General features: G+C 43.4%; 1 protein-coding gene and 1 pseudogene across 4 annotated transcripts in view; both read left to right on the top strand.

The window, feature by feature from the left end:
• The first annotated feature begins 882 nt into the window (after positions 1 to 882).
• The window catches only part of INO80D (INO80 complex subunit D), a 79,563-nt gene continuing 63,225 nt past the window's right edge, over positions 883 to 17,220 (top strand). The window contains exon 1 of one of the 4 annotated variants that reach the window (XM_062190216.1): positions 883 to 1,111. The gene's annotated coding sequence lies outside the window, so the exon portion shown is untranslated. Of the gene's footprint in view, positions 1,112 to 1,196; positions 1,262 to 1,598; positions 1,700 to 1,915; positions 1,965 to 17,220 lie in introns of those variants that run through there. The other 3 variants (XM_062190220.1, XM_062190218.1, XM_062190225.1) reach the window with 3 other exon arrangements.
• On the top strand, positions 16,063 to 16,460 carry LOC133767214 (small ribosomal subunit protein eS12-like; annotated as a pseudogene).

Raw genomic sequence — 17,220 nt, 5'->3', positions numbered from 1 at the left:
TCTATTTCCAGGTTCACAGTAGTCTTCCTTCACTGGCAGACTATAACAGAATCAGGATTATTTCCAGAAAGGCGAGCAGTTATCCACTGGAGGAGCAGGGATGAATTTATCCCCACAGTGATCCCTGCTTTTATTTGCACTGTGAAAAATCAACAGCTGTATTATGCCTTTCTGGACAGTCAATAGGTTTTATTTACATTGCTTTGAGAGGAGACAAAAGACATCTCTTCACAACTGTCTCATAGCAATCTCAGTTTTGAGGGTAATATGTAACACCAATTTTTACAGATAACGCATGGAATCATATATTTACATAGACAATAGCAAATAGACAAATAAAGTGATTGCGAAGTCTCTTTAAGTACAAATTTATAAACTGACTACCAGACACCCAACTTAGACCTGTATTGGAGAAAAAAATCATTATTAGACTGAGGGAAAAAAAATTAAGATACCACATGGGAAAAATTAAAGAGAAAACAGAAAATAATAATCACCGGAAAACCTGTGTCTTGCAAAGATTTCTTTCCATCAGAAGATGCAGAAACATTTTTCCCCCTGGAGCCCACGAAAACGGTTCTCCTGCACCCCCAGTTGCTTCCCTGCTTTCTCCCCCTGCTGCCGGTGTAGACGGCCGGTGTGGACTTTTTTCCAAAGATGAGAAGTCGAAATTTGTACTTTATCGGCAGCGGGTGCACTTTTCCCCCCGGCCCCCCTTTGCTCTGCCTCCAAGATGGTAGGAAAGTTGTCGTTTCGGAGGGCAGAGGAGCCGCTCTCTGGTGTTATGTCCTCGCAGTGCCTGTAGTGGTGCTGTAGGAGGCTGCTGCCTCTTCTTGTGCAGCCCCGGCAGCCCTGCCTTCTTGGCTGGAGAGTATATTCAGGGATTTCCCCTTAATAATCACCGACCCCGGGAGCACTTTTGAGTTTCCAAAATAAAAATATGATCCTCACCCCTCTTGCTTGACAGGGAAAGGCTCTCTCCGGAGCCCAGGGGGGAGCAGTAGCAGCGGCAGCCGAGCTTCCTAGTCCATTGCCAGCGCCTCTCACTCTGATCTGTCAGCCCAGCCGAGGGAAAAGGGGGGAAGGAGAAAAAAAAAAAAGCAGCTGAAAGGTAAGCAGAGGCGGCCCCAGGCCCGGCCCACATCCCCGGGCTCCCGTAGGGCGGCGGGCTGGGCCGCGCAGGCAGGGCGGGCGGCGAGCGCGCTTACGTGAGGACGGGGATTCGCCGGCCCACGCCAGGCCCCGGGCGGAGAATGAAAGGGTGAGTGGGGCCGGCGCCGGGCTGGCCGGGGCCGGGGCCCCGAGGGCCTCGGGGGCGCCCGGCGGCTGCCACGGCTGGCGGGCGGGGGGTCCAGCCGGAGCCGGAGCGGGGCGAGCAGCGCGGCCTGTACGGGGCAGAGTCGGGGTGTGCAGCGGGAGAGGGGGGGCGCCAGCTAGGCCTCAGGCCGGCGGGCCCCGCGGCGGCCCCGCCCTGCCCCCGCACCCCGGGCCTCCGCGAGCCCCCGTGGGTCCCCCGGGGCTTCGGGGCGGGACGGTGGCGCTGCGGGGCCGAATCCTGAGCCGGTCGGGAGGCTCTCGCAACGGGGCGGCAGGCCTGGGCTGGCTGGGCGGGGGCTTCAGGGCCTAGGAGTGGGGAATGGGCGCTCGTTCCCTGAGCCCCCGGGTCTCTCACAAACGTCCCCCAGCCCCCCGGATTCCGGTAATAGTTGAATTTATTTATCCCCCTCCTTCGCGCTCCGGGCGGCCAGGCCGGGGCGGGGCGGGCGGCCTTGGCGGGCGTGGGGTGGGGTGGAGGGGCGGTGTGGAGTCAGGTGCAGCCGCGGCCCGGAAAGTTTCCTTTTAGGCCCGAATTGGGGGCCGCCCTCTCTTCGGGGAGTCCTGGTCCTCGCGCTGGGGACCCCCGAGGGCGCGGGGGCGAGCGCTCGGCAATTTGGAAACTCCGTGCCAGTTCCTGTCCGTGGAAGGTACCCCGCCCCTGAGCCCCGCGCCCGCGCCCCACCCCGCTCCCCGCGAGCCCTCTCGGGGCTGCAAACTCCAGCCCGTTCCCCCCGGAGCCCCTCGGCTCGGGGAAGAGGGCCTTCTCTTCCGGTTCGGAAAAGTTTTCAAGGGATTTTTTTCTTTTACCCCCTTAGCTTTATTAGTTAGCGACCGGGCTTTTGGGGGTGGGAGGAGAGGAGGTAAATTCAGGTGGTGTTTCTGCTGCACGGTCTTCGCCAGTCGCCGTTTTAGCTCTTACCCCACAGACCGGGGCTGTTTTATTCTGGTTGAGTGCCCACCCTTCCTTGCATCCTGGACTCCTTTCGGGTCCCAAATCCTCTTTTTCGGGACGGCCCTGGCGGAGAGGAGGATGTAGGGGGCAGCAAGGAGACTGTCAGTGAACAGGGGGCAGGACCACAGGACTTGTGGAGCAGCCCCCAGATGGAGGAGTGTCCCCTCCTGCTGTGGTCACTGTCCGGTAAAGCCAGCCCAGGATCGGAAGCCGAGCGGAGACCCTGGTTGTCCGAGGGCTGAGACGCTTTCAGCGTTGGGAGGAGGAAGGGGAGGGAGAGCAGGTGGGCAGGGCAGCTCCTGAGGCCAGGTCTGCAGTTGAAGGATCAGTACTTTGTTAGATTTGTGTGATAGCCTCATCTCCGACCCTGGAAATGGGAGCATGAGAGTTTTAAGGAAATTTCGACATGTTATTGCCACAACTCAGAAGGGTCTGTGCAAGAGCCCCTTGGGGGACCCGAACTTAGCTACATTTTTCTGTTGTTGTTTTCGTTTGAATTGATTCAAATTTTAGTTATTATTATTTTTTTTTTTGGTGTCCTGAACTCTGAAAGTTTTAACAAAAATGTAATTTGAACTTCCAAATCGAGATTTCCCGCTTTTCAGCGATAGGATGTTCCCTGTGGCTCCACTTACCCCCTTCTGCTTGGGTCTTTAGTGTTGGAGTTGAAATGTTAATGTCTCCTGGCCGCCCCCAGGGTGGGCGTGTTGGGCGAGGTTATCTTTACTGTTTGGCCCTCTGGGTTTTTAGGTGAACCCAGGGCGTGTGTTGTGTTGTGTTGTGTAGTGGGAAATGTGTGTGGGCGCTGCTTGGTAGCAGGCTAGAGGTGCTCCATGCCACTGTGCACTGGTCTGCTGTGAAAAGCTGCCACTCGCCAAGCAACGGGTAACCCAGGACTTGGGCAGTGCCAACTCAGTGACACTGCTGATGTGACTCCTATCAAGTGTGTCTGTCTCTTCCTCTTGTATGCCTAGAACAAAGCTCTGTTTCTCCACAGTGATAGCCATTGAGCCTGTGCTTAAGCAAGTCTTGATATTTGAGATTGTATTGATTGGATACAAAATGCAAATTACATTTCATGGTTGTTTTAACTTTATTGATTAATTGAAATTGCTTATTGACTTGGACGTTTTCATATGAATGTGTACCAAAAATCATTATTTCTATTTTAGTTTACCCTTTTTAGAACATACTGGCTGGAAAAAAATTCATTCTTTGACTCTCTTCCTAGAACATTTTAAGATTTGGAAAACATTTTTCTTATCATTGCATAAGGATTTGGTATCTTGTGGTGTATTGTCAACTTTGCATTCTGAAGTTTTAGGAAGCTGTGTATGTGTAATACAAAAAGTTCTACGCTTTTCCCCATCCAGGTCCCAGGCATAAATTAGTTTCCTAGTCTAACTTCCTCATAGACTATTCTATTCCTGAAGGAATGGAAGACTTGATGTTTTAAAGCTTACATTCTGTTTGAAACTAATAAAAGACTTTCAGGGCAAATATTGAATTAATTTAAAATTGCTAAGGAAATATACTATCTTTACTTTAAAAAAATAGATGTTTTAATTTTAAGTATGAAATAATCAGATTTTTCTTCCTTTGAAAGGTTTTAAAAGGTAATTTGTATTTTCCATCCAAACTATCTTTCTCAGCAGATCATGTTGTTGCTATTTTTAGAGAAATGAACATTTTCATTTAGATGGATTTAAACATTTTGGAATACCCCAAATTAAAAATGTCATTTTAAAAAAAAGTGCTGATCCACTCCTTCTGACCTGAGCTATTCCCCCTGGGGTTAGCTCTCTGCCTGGGTTTGGAACGGTGATGATAGATCATGGAAGATCATTGATGGCTGGGTGCAGTTAGAGAGCAGTGTTCTGGTCATGCAGCCCCCTCCCCGCAACACACACACACACACACACCTGGTCACTTACAGAAACAGTTGGTGAATAGGGGAGGCTGGGCTGTGCAGATGCCGCAGCTGTATATGCTGTGGAGTTACATCGAAGTCCATTTAATGTACCCCAGTTCTTCTCCGGGCTTGTCAAAACAGTCTCCTTCCCACTCCTGTCCCAGGGGCCCTGATCATGACTAATTTTAGACAATGCTCTGGGCTATTCCGAGACACTTGGGGAGATACTCAGGTTAAAAGGTGAGGCCGCCCTCCTTGTGCTAAAAGTGACTGACTTCTTGATTCTGATTCTTTCAGAGAAGCCCAGTGTTTGGTGAAATTTTATTTGTAGCCTGGCGTCCTGCAGTCAGACATTTGAACTGGGCTTTGAGTTCAGATCTCTTGCTCTTCCACTGGGCTGGTTCCTTCATCTTTGGTCTTTATCTGGAAATGCACAGAAAATTCTTTGATGTAAGGATTAGATGAGATAACCATGTGCTTGGCTCATAATAGGTGCTCATTAAAAGTTAATTCCCCCAGGCTTTCTTACCAGCAGAATACCATTTCTCTCATTTGTTTGCCATTTTGTTTTCTTCTTTTTTCTTTTAAGATTTATTTTATTTCTTTGAAAGGCAGAGTTACAGAGAGAGAGATCTTTCATCTGCTCCATTACTCCCCAAATGGCTGCATCTGCCAGGGTTGGTCCAGCTAGAAGCCAAAAGCTTCATCCAGGTCTCCCACGTGTGTGGCAGGGGCCCAAACTGTTGGGCTGTCTTCAGCTGCTTTCCCAGGCTGGTTAGTAGGGAGCTGGATCGGAAGTGGAGCAGTGGGACCCGTATGGGATATAGGTGTCACAGACAGTGGCTTCCCCCGTTACGCCACTGCGCTGGCCCCAGACATTTTCTAAGTAACACATGCTCATATTATATTTGGTGCGGAGACCCACTCATCACACTCTGGAGATGACCATGTGTTTTCTTTCCCTTATTGTGTGAGCGTGGTGAAGAGCCTCAGCATAAGCTTAGGACCTTCCCTGTGAAAGCATAATTTTGCTTTGGTTCCAAGTTCGGACTCCAGAGACAGATTGGCTTTGATTCCTGACTATGTGCTCTTGGGTAATTAAAATGACGATCTCACCGAGTCTCAGTTTTCTCTGTGAAAGGGAATAGTAACAGGACCTCCTTCCTAGGGCTGCTGTGAGGAGTAATTGCCTTTAGAATGGTTCCTTGGGTAACCGTTCCATAATAATTCCTTCTCAAGTTTGTAAGTATTCTTGATCTGAATGTTTGGTGAGTTCTTAACTCAATATATATATATATATATATATATATATTTTATTTATTTATTTATTTATTTTTTGACAGGCAGAGTTAGAGAGAGAGAGACAGAGAGAAAGGTCTTTCTTCCGTAGGTTCACCCCCCAAATGGCTGCCACAGCCGGTGCGCTGCGGCCAGTGCTGTGCCAATCTGAAGCCAGGAGCCAGGCACTTCTTCCTGGTGCAGGGCCCAAGCACTTGGGCCATCCTCCACTGCCTTCCCGGGCCACAGCAGAGAGCTGGACTGGAAGAGGAGGAGCAACCGGGACAGAATCCAGCGCCCCGACCTGGACTAGAACCCGGGGTGCCAGTGCTGCAGTTGGAGGATTAGCCTAGTGAGCTGCGGCGCCAGCCAACTCAATATATATTAATAATACTAATAAGTATCTGAGTACAGATAGGATGTTATAATTACTTCTATGGCTCAAATAACATTTCTGTGGAAATGAAAGACTTTGCAGTATATTTGTAGACAGTTTAAGCAACAGGAAGTTAGCTGTTGGATTCTGTGAGTTGGCAAATGTAAAGGAATGCCAAGGGTCCTGGGCAGGGGTGGCTTCACTCCTGACCCTTCCATTTACGTTTTTGAAGTATCCTGTCTGGCTTCCCAGGCACTGATGTCTTTGGCCTTGGAGTTGAGGCCTAGGTAGGAGTTGCTTAGGCTGTTCATCATTTAACAAGACTAGCTTCTTTCTGATAGCTCTGCCCTCCAGGAGCTTTTAGTCTATTAGAGAAATGGGCTCATATCTGCATCATTGAATGAGAATGAAGACATTAGTTTGGATGGAGGAAACCCATTTTTCTGTTCTGGCCTCAGGGCAAGCCTTAGAGTGAGGGCTTTGCAGGGCTGTTCATCCTAAGTGAAAGGGAGGAGTTAGGCATTCCAGGAGGTGAGACCTGCAAGTATGAATAAATGCCAAGGGACAAAAGGCTATTCTGTGTTGCAAATTGTGGCTCTGATTATTTGGCCCAGAAGTTGGGGAGCAGCAGAATAAATAGAGGAGAGGTCAGTTGGGCCAAATCCATTGGAGTTTGTGATGGGTAAAGGAATTTAGGGTTCTTTTAAATTTATAAGCAGACCCCGAAAGTCCTTTGGCCAAGTAAATTATTTGCAATTTAGAGGATTTGAATTGAACGGAAGAGTGCAGTAAAGGAGGACCAGGCTGGAATTGGACCAGTGAGGCAGCTACTGAGAAGAGATGGAAGGGCATTTGAACTAAGGTGATGGCAGTGGAGATGGGAGGAGCAAAGTGGAGGCCCTAAGCGATTGGGGTGTGGGGGTGTTGGCTACCACATGCAGGTGTGGGAATTATCCTCACATAGAAGTGAGGGACCCAGACACAGGGTTAGTGGTTGTTGGTCTTGGACCCTCTCCAGAAACGTGCACTTATACACATTGACAGTTGTGTATAAAATTTGGATAGTAACCTCTAATCTTGGGGTTGATATAGAATAAGAATTATCATGGAAGTCTGTAGAAATGTTTTGTTTGACTTAGACATTTTGAGTGTGACTTTATCGCTGCTATTTCGTAGAAGGGAAACATTTATAAAATGAATTTGGTCAACGTCTTAACAGCTTGTGTGCTTAAAAGTTTAAATGAGCTGCTGATATAAAAAAGAAATTAGAGATTTTTGTGGGAAAACTTGGGCTTTTATCTTTTGAAAAGTTGGAAGCTCTGGAAATCTTAGGTCTGCATTTTTTTTTTTTTTTTTAATTACAACAGCTTGCTGGAACTTGTTAGAGTCAGAGCCTTGAGACAAGCAAAGTTTTAAAGTGCCCCGAGCCCACTCCCGAGGCTCCCATTGGTATTTCATCTTGCACCCCAGTAAAATTAGATTAAAAGAACCTCCAGACATTGACAAGTAAGTGTAGGGGCAAGAAAGGGAAAGCCACTGGCAGAGCAGCCAGAAAGGAGAAATTCTGAAGAAAGGGAAAGTGGTGAACAATGGCAAATGCTGCAGAGAGGTCAAGGAAGGGGAAAATGTAGGTGGAATTTAGTAACAGAGAGCAGTTAGCTTCAGATTCTTAGAACAAAAGAGTTTTAGGATTATAGCTACAACTTAGTTTTTCTTCTGTCTTCCTGTCCTCCAGTGCAGAGTTTCTGTAACCAAAGAGAGTGACTATGACAAGCATAGGAACTCAGCATTTATTTGTTATAAAAGGATCATTAACTGGTTCTAATAAATGCTGTGACCAAATCAAGCACTGCTCATCCTGCTAGTATTTTCCAAAGAACATCAATGCATACATTCTCTGTAGAATATGGAATATATTTTAATATTAGATTTTAATATGGATTGCAGGAAATAATTCTTAGTGGATTCTGAACCCTAGCCCCAAGAAGGTGGGAGGGGCTGAATTATTGGAGACTTACACTGTACCATTCAAGAAAGCACTAGCAGCTGGAGAGTGCGTCTTAGCCCCGCAGATTCCAGATTAAAATGATAATATTAATAAACTACTACTTACTGCTTTTAATGGTAGTTGACAATTAGTGATTACTGTGTGCTGGGTACCATGCTAAGCACAGTTCATGAAATAGCTAATTTAATTCTCCTAAGCAACTCAATGAGGTATGTACAATTATCATCTTACCTTTACAAATGAGAAAACTGAAGCCTGAATAACTTGCCTGAGGTCATCTACCTAGAAATTAGCAGAACCAGATTTGAACCACATCTCTGGTATCTGTCAGAGCCAATGAGGGCTGTCCACTGTTGCAGGAATTATCCTTACCTTGCATTAATCAAGTCAGGAACTAGAGTAAAAGGCTGTTCAAACTATTTTAATTTAAATTCATAATGCAGACTTGTAGAGTGCTGTTTGAGCATAGTATTTGGCACATAATAAACATTTAATAAGTATTTCTTTGTTAAATATTCTAATTTGAATTTCATTATAATGAATATTGTTTATATTTTTGAGTAATAAGCAGTTTTCTCACTGATTTCTCATCCAATCATATAGATTGATATATTTTCATCATTTTCACTCTAGTTATACTTTTTCATATTGATTAGTGGATGTTAACTTTTTGAAATAAATATTGTTGTCTGCTTAATTGCATTTGCATGTTTGTGCTCCATCAAGTTGAATTAACTTTAATTTTGAAAGATTTCTCATGAAGAAACATGTATTTTGAGACTAAATGTGATTTTTATCAGTATCTTATTCCTTCTGGAATAAGTAAATATTTTTTTCATTTGTATATTGGGAAACTAATATTCTGAGAGTTAAGATTGATTCTAGTTTTTTAAAAAATTGTAATTTGTGTTGTAGATCTAGGTTCTTTAAAGGTGGAAGAATATAAAATTACAAAGGGCAATTAGGGGAAAGAGCTGTGGCAGTGAAGTGAGCATGCCTGTGAAACAGGATAGTCAAAAGAACCATAATGACACACAGAATCCACATGGAGGCAATACAGTAGTAGTCCCAAGGAGAATAGTGTTCATATTTTTGTCAAATTGTTTTATGGCTATTATTGGAATACTGAAAGGACTGTTGGCTGCTCTTTAAAAGCTTTTCTTCCCTTTCTCCCTGCTAATGTCTTACTGTGTGTTTGCAAGAAGAAAGAAACTATGGAAATGAATTGTTTTATTTTCCAGTTAAACTCAACATAAAATATCAAGGGAGATTTTTTTTTTTCCTTAAAGATTTTACACCTAGCCATATTTCCTCCCCTAAGTTCTGATGTGGATGTATTTGTTACGGAAATATTCTTTCTGTGGGACTTGATTATTGTCTGTTCTCCCTAATAGTTATTTCTGCTTTTTGGTAATAATTAAATGTGAGTGCATACTCTGCTGCTGCTCTGAAGTGCTTAATTGCCGGCATGCCCTCCTTTAAGGGAATATAGATCCGTTTATGTTCTAAGCCAGTTGCCTCTACAGCTGAAGATGATAGCTGCTAGACCTGCTAATAAATTTAGTCTAAGATCTTTTTTCTTCCTTTTTAAAGTGCTGTTCATCATGTGCTAAAAGTTACAGTCTACTGTTAGCTTTTTGTCTTCGTTGATTAATGTTGTGTTTAAATATTAGGGTCTGTAAGACATTTGATTAAGATTATGTGGACATAGGTGTCTCCTTTATATTTTATACTGACCGACAAGGTGAAAGTGAAGTGAACTTAACCTTGGGGGAGATGTAAGGATAAAGATGTAGGGGTAAAGAATGAAAAAAATGTGAGCTTTTTCCTGACAACTGCCTGAGGGCTTTTGCCATGAATTTTTTTTTTTTTTTTTTTTTTTTTACTTGAAAAGGAAAACCTATGTAGAGAAGACCAGAAGACCAGTTGGTAGACAGAGTGATTTTGTTACTAAGATTACACTCATTGAGAAGGAAGTTAGTGTTTCACGCAGAGGTCATTTCTCTTGCATTCCTGCTTTTTGTGGTATATGAAATGAGTCTGAATATTTAAAAATATAAGTATAGAGATTAAATTGAGCTTTTAAAGGAGGGATTTTTGCATCTTCCAAAGGAAGATGCAAAAAATAATATAAAGTTGGCTTTTATGTTTTATGTTTGTTTATGTTTATTTATTTGAAAAGCAGAGGGACAGAGACATCTTTCATCCACTGGTTCACTTTTCAAATGCCAGCTGGGACTGGGCCAGGCTGAAGCCAGGAGCCAGGAACTCCATTCAGGTCTCCCATATGGGTGGCAGGGACCCAGTTACTTGAGCCATCAACTGCTGCCTCCCAGGAACATATTAGCAGATAGCTGGATCATAAGTGGAGGTGGGACTTGATTCTAAGCATTCTGACATGGGACTGGGTATCCCAAACTCTCGCTTAACCTGCTGCTCCATAACACCCACCCCAAAGTTGGCTTTTAATAGGACTTGACAAATATCAAAAGGGGGCAAAAGGGGGCCGTCGATTGGCTCCATAGTTGAGTCATCCCTTGGGACACGTGTATCCCATCCAGAAAGCCTGGGCTGAAGTCTCTGCTCCACTTCCAGTTCGTGCTAATGCACACCTTAGAAGCAGCAAGTGATTGCTCAAGTACTTGAGTCCCTGCTATCAATGTGGGTAACTCAGATTTACAATACTGGGCTTCTGATTTGGGCCTGGCCCAACTTTGACTGTTGTGGGAATTTGGGGAGTGAGCCAGTGGATGGAAGATCTCAATCTCTCTCTCCTCTCAAATAAAATGAAAAATAAATGAAAATCTTAAATACTGAAAGATAGGGGTTGTTGCACAACGGGTTAAGCCACCTCCTGCGAGGATGCCATCATTGCAATCCAGCTCCCTGCTAATGTGCCTGGGAAGGCAGCTGCCTGGGCTGTTGCAACCATTTAGGGAGTGAACCAGCAGGTGGATGATCTCTGTGTAACTCTGCCTCTCAAATCTTTAAAAAAATTAAATATGAAGTGGGAAAGAAAAATTAATCACAGATAGATATAGAAAATTAAGATTGAAGAGAAGTTTTGATAAAATCTTGAAATTAAATGCCTTGTTATAATTTCGTAGAAGTAGAGGTGATTAGGGAGAACTTTGGTGCTTTGTGAGTAAATGCTCCGGGTAGTTGAACAGAATAGAAGGAAGTTGATTCAGCAAGACTTTTATTTAAGAGTTTTAAATTTACAAAACAGAAATTGTGAGGTGGTAATACATAGTGTTCCTATATACCCCTTACCCTATTTACTCTATTAACGTCTCATTTTAGTATCTTTGTCACGATTAATGAACCATACTCTGCTTCCCCTATTTTTGTCTAAAAATCTGTTACCCCTCTCATCCCTCCTAGCCTCTGGTAATCAACATTCTATTTTTAGATTGAGGTTTGTTTTGTTTTGTTTTTTAATTTTAACTCCTACATACGAGGGAGAACATGTGACATTTGTCTTTCTGTGTCTGATTCGGTTGGTACAACATGAAGGCCTTCAGTATGATCCATTTTGCCACAAATGACAGGATTTCATCCCTTTTTGTAGCTGAATAATATTCCATGTGTACACATACAATATTTTCTTTATCCATTCACCTAATGATGGGCACCTTGGTGAGTCTGAATGTTTTTGAACATTACTTGCTCATAAATGTTGGTTTGCAAAATTATATGACATCTTTTTGGTGAAACGTTTGATGTTACTTTATGAGATGCACTAAAATGCTCAAAAATTTTAATGCTTATAAATTATACTTTCTCGTTATGACTGTGGTTATTAGAAATAATTGTATTGACTATCTGAAGTACCAATTTAGGAGTTAAAAATTATTTATAATCAGTGGGTAAATGTGGTAAAACATTTGGGCAGAAAGTCTGTAATTAAGAGTTACTGACACAGATTGTATTTATGTATTCAGCATGTACTTACTGAGTGCCCATTAAGCACTGGGATATAGTGATACACAGAAAACTGTTAGTTCTTCTGGGAGTTATTCGCTAGGAGGGAAGACTTCAAACAGCCCATTAAAGTAGAATGTGAAGAATGCCCAAACAGGGAAGCACACACGGTACCTCACGGGACACATGACTCAGCTTTGGGCACCTGCATGTGGTGACAACTAAACTGTTCAGAAGCGTTAGCCCAGGCCTGGACAGAGAAGGGGGCACCGGTTTGAAAATCTGTTATTCTAGACAGATAAACCAGGCTGCCTAGGCTTGGTGGGACTAGAGGAACTGGGTGCACACAGAGCTCTGAGTAGATCTCCTCCTGGTTTCCTTTTTCTTTTTTTTTTCTTTTTTTTAACATTTGTTTTGTTTGAAATAAAGAGTGACTGGGGGCCGGAGGGGAGAGATATCTCTTCCACCTGTAGGTTCACTCCCCAAACGGTCACAACAGCCCTGGCTGGGCCAGGCCAAAGTCATTAGCCTGGAACTAACTTCTGGTCTACCACAGACATGGGTGACAGGGGCCCAAGCACTTGAGCCATCACCTTTTGTTTTCCTGGCACATGAGCAGGGAGCTGGATCAGAAGCAGAGTAGCTGAGACTCAAACTGGTGCTCCAATATGGGATGTAAACATCCCAGGTGATGCCTTAACCTGCTGTGTCATGATACCCATACCAGTCACTTCCTTTCTTTTGAATGCATCTCATCCTCCAAAGGCCTAAAATTGCTAATATATTCTCCACAGCCATTGGGAAAAATGATGGACTTTTCATAGTGTTTAATAAGTAAACATGTGCCATGTGGATTAGACATGGACAAAAATGAATTAAATCAAGTTTAGCAACTTTTTTTTTAGTTTATTAAAGAATCAGAGAAAGCAAGTGAGCATGTACATGCCTATCTGCTGGTTCACTCCCCAGATGCCCCCAATGTCTGAGGCTGTGCAGCCAAAGCTGAGTTGGGAGTCAGGAATTTAATCCAGGGATCCTATGCCGGTGTAGGGGATAGGGCAGGAGCCGAATTACTTGAGCCATTACCACTACCTCCCAGGGTCTGGCATTGGCAGGAAGCTGCAGTAAGAGCTAGAACAGACCATCAAATTTAGATATCCTGCTGTGGGTTGTGGGTATCCTACCGGCATGTTGAACCACTGGTCTCAGTGCTGGCTCCAGAGAAGCTTCTAGAGCATATTGATTCTTTGAAAATATAGTATGTAAGGGGGAGCGGCATTGTGACGCAGCACATCGCTTTTGATGCGAGCAGCTCATATTGGAGCACTGATTCAAGTCCCAGCTGTTCTGTTTCCCATCCAGCTCCCTGCTGAAGTGCCTAGGAAGGCAGCAGGTGATGGTCTGCGTACTTGGGCCCCTATCACCCACATAGGAGAGCAGGCTTTGACCTGAACTAGCCCTGGCCATTGTGGCCATTTTGGGAGTAAACCAGCAGATGGAGGATCTCGCACTCTGTCTCTCCCTCCCTCTCCACCTTCTTCTCTCTCTCTCTCTCTCTCTCTCTGCTACTTTGCCATTCAAATAAATCTTATTTAAAAATTAAAAAAGGATATTTAATAAGTTGTGTTGTAAATATTAGTGTGTGTGTATATATATATACACACAAATTCAGAAAATATTTCTGATTAATGATGGCAGAGTTCTGACATCTCTGTTCTCCCCACTGTAAGGCAGTTTGAAAATAAGGAGAACAAGGAGCAAAAGGCTCGAGATCTTTGAGAAACTATCAGACCGTGTAAGAATATATGAATTAATGCTATTAAGCAGGCCCAGTGAGGGGAGCAGCTTACTCCCAAGTAGGCCTCACACCCTGAGGCCAAAAAACCAATAACTCCCATGCTTGGAATGGCAAAGCTGGGTGTGTAGGTTTGGCTTCCTGAGTGGCAGGAGAGGTGGGGCTGAGTTACAGCCTGTGCAGTCCTACCATTCTTTACTAGAAGTTCACACAGGAGAGACCAGCAGCAATCAGCCTTATAGCTGCCCATTGTAGTCAGCTGAAGAGAAAGAATGCCTAAATGATCACCCCATCCCACCCCCAAATCTGAGCCATATAGGCCCTTATGGGTTAGGGAAACTAGTCCAACATGGAATTAAGGCTCAAAGGAAGAGAGTTTGTGATAAACATTGTCTGAAGCAGCAGAGCAAGTGAGAAGTTGTGAACAAATAGTTCCCAGTGGTGGGAGGTGGGAATGGAGTAGGGGTTAGACATAGCTCTTCCAGTACAGGAGTTGGAGGATGAGATATCAAAGCTTAAGAAACACATGAAAATACAATAGAAAGACAAAAAGGGTGAGCTGATAGAACCAAAGTAGATACAAAATTAAAGAAAAATACATTCATTATAAAATAAAGGCCGCTTTCAGAACAGCAGATATACACAGTAACGGTTGATAATGGAGGCAAGGTTGAGAAATCTGAGCAATCCAAAATGGAAAAAGTAAAAATTAAAAAAGTGAATGATAGGTAAAGAGTACAATAAATTTAGAATACCGGTAATGGATACCTCTGAAGGCATCAGAAGAATAAATGAAGCAGGCAGAAAATGTTTTAAATTGCAAGGAAAAATTTCCAACAATAAAATATTTCAAATTCTAAATCAGTGTCTAGTTTTTAAATATAGTCATTATTGATAAGTTGAAATGCAAAATAATAATAATATTAAATCTCCCTATAAAATAGAGGCTGCCTTCAGGTTTTTCCAGTGTTACATTTTAGAAGACATCTTAAAATATATACAGTGGTAGCAGACTTAAAAAATATGACCCCTTGGGGCCACCATTGTGGTGTAATGGGTTAAGCCGCCACATACAGTCCCATATGGGCGTTGGTTCTAGTCCCGGCTACCCTACTTCTGAGCCAGCTCCTTGCTAATGTGCCTAGGAAAGCAGTGGAAAATGGCTCAAGTGTTGGGGCCCCTGTACCCATGTAGGGAACCTAGAAGAAGCTCCTGGCTTCTGGCTTCAGCCTGGCCAGCCCCGGCTATTGTAGCCATTTGGGAAGTGAACCAACAAATGGATGATCCACTCTCTGCTCCTGGGCCTTGTGTAACTCTGCCTTTCAAATAAATACATCTTAAAAAAAAAAAAAAAAAAGTATGACCCAAGTAGTTTATGTCTAGGCATGCTATACTTTATACAGTATCAATTAACTATAAGTATTTGTACAGGAAAATCATGGCATATCGTTTCCATAAGTCAGCCCTTGGAGGGATGGAAAAGAGAAGAAGTTATGGTATAAGGTACTGAATCAACCGATGAGTGGAAAAATAAGTAAAGAACTAGTGATTAGCATTGAATAAATGTAGAACTAAGTTTAAAATGTTATAAACTGGGACTGGGCATTGTGGTCCAATGGGTTGAGCCACCTTTTGGGACACCTGCATCTCATTGGAGTGCTGTTTTGAGTACCAGCTGTGCCACTTCTGATCCAGCTTCCTGTTAATGTACTTGGCAGGTGGCAGATGATGACTCAAGTACTTGGGTCCCTGCCATCCTTGTGGGAGACCTGGATGGAGTTGACCCAGGCTTTGGGCTATTCCAGCCCTGGTTATTCTGATCATTTGGGGAGTGAACCAGTGAGTAGACGACCTCTCTCTGTCTTGCCTTCTTGATTGCTCTGCCTTTTAAATAAAATAAAATCTGTCTTTTAAAAATGTTTAAGCCATGGCAGTGTAAAAATATGAGGAAAAATATCTGAGAGTTGAGGATGGGTAGGTATGGAAATTTTTCTCATGATCATAACATGGATCAAGAACGATAATCCTGAAGAGATTACTGATTTTCTTAAAGAAATGTTATCTAAAGGACACTATAAATCTTGCAAGGAAGCAGACGTTATAGTGAGATGTGTAATAAAAAGAATTATCTTATTTTTTTTCCAAAGAATCCTTTTATTTAAGGCATACAAGTACAACTTTAGTAATATAGTGATTTTTCCCACCATACCCACCCTCCCACTCTACTTCCTCCTCCCTCTCCCATTCCCAGTCCCATTCTCCACTAAGATTCATTTTCAATTAACTTTATACACAGAAGATCAACTCTATACTGAGTAAAGAGTTCAACAGTTTTCAAACACAAAAACACACACACAAAATGTTTGAGTACAAGTTTTACAGTTAATTCTCATAATACAACTCATTGAGGACAGAGGTCCTGCATGGGAAGTAAGTGCACAGTAACTCCCATTGTTAATTTAACAGTTCTCTTTCCCAGCCGCCGCCAAGTTGCGCGGAGGCCCGTGTGCATTCAAGATTCAGCTTCACCCGTAACCCACCGCCATGGCCAAGGAAGGCATTGCTGCTGGAGGTGTAATGTACGTTAATACTGCTTTACAAGAGGTGCTGAAGACCGCCCTCATCCACGATGCCCTAGCACGGGAATTCGTGAAGCTGCCAAAGCCTTAGACAAGCGCCAGGCCCATGTTTGTGATGTCAAGCTGGTGGAGGCCCTTTGTGCTGAGCACCAGATCAACCTCATTAAGGTTGATGACAACAAGAAACTTGGGGAATGGGTAGGCCTCTGTAAAATTGGCCCCTAAAGTGGTTGGTTGCAGTTGCGTAGTGGTTAAGGACTATGGCAAAGAATCTCAGTCCAAGGATGTCATCGAAGAATACTTCAAATGCAAGAAATGAACAAATAAAAATTTGGCTCATAAAAAAAATTTAACAGTTAACAATTTAATAGTTAACACCTCTTAACATGAGCTGCCTAGGCTATGGAAGCCTTTTGAATCCACAAACTCTATCTGTATTGAGACAAGGCCAAAAGCAAAGTGGAAGTTCTCTCCTCCCTTCAGAGGAAAGTACATTGTTCTTTGATTGCCACTTCTATTTTTTTTAACTTTTATTTAATAAATATAAATTTTGAAAGTAAAACTTTTGGATTATAGCGGTTCCCCTCTCTTCATAACCACCCTCCCACCCACAGACCATCCCATCTCCTACTCCCTCTTCCATCCCATTCTTCATTAAGATTCATTTTTAATTATCTTTATATACAGAAGATCAACTTAGTATATACTAAGTAAAGATATCAACAGATTGCACCCACACAGACACACAAAGTATAAAGTACTGTTTGAAGTCTAGTTTTACCATTAATTTGCACAGTACAACACATTAAGGATTGAGATCCTACATGGGGAATAAGTACACAATGACTCCTGTTGTTGATTTAACAATTGACACTCTTATTTATGATGTCAGTAATCACCTGAGGCTCTTGTCACGAGCTGCCAAGGCTGTGGAAGCCTCTTGAGTTCACAAACTCTGACCTTATTTAGACAAGGCCATAACCAAAGTGGAAGTTCTCTCCTCCCTTCAGAGAAAGCTACCTCCTCCTTTGATGGCCCCTTCTTTCCACTGGGGTCTCACAGAGATCCTTCATATAGGA

Source organism: Lepus europaeus, chromosome 1 (assembly GCF_033115175.1).
Source record: "Lepus europaeus isolate LE1 chromosome 1, mLepTim1.pri, whole genome shotgun sequence".
NCBI classification, from domain to species: Eukaryota; Metazoa; Chordata; class Mammalia; order Lagomorpha; family Leporidae; genus Lepus; species Lepus europaeus.
The sequence above is the reverse complement of the archived record's forward strand: the minus strand, read 5'-3'. Positions and strand labels throughout refer to the sequence as shown.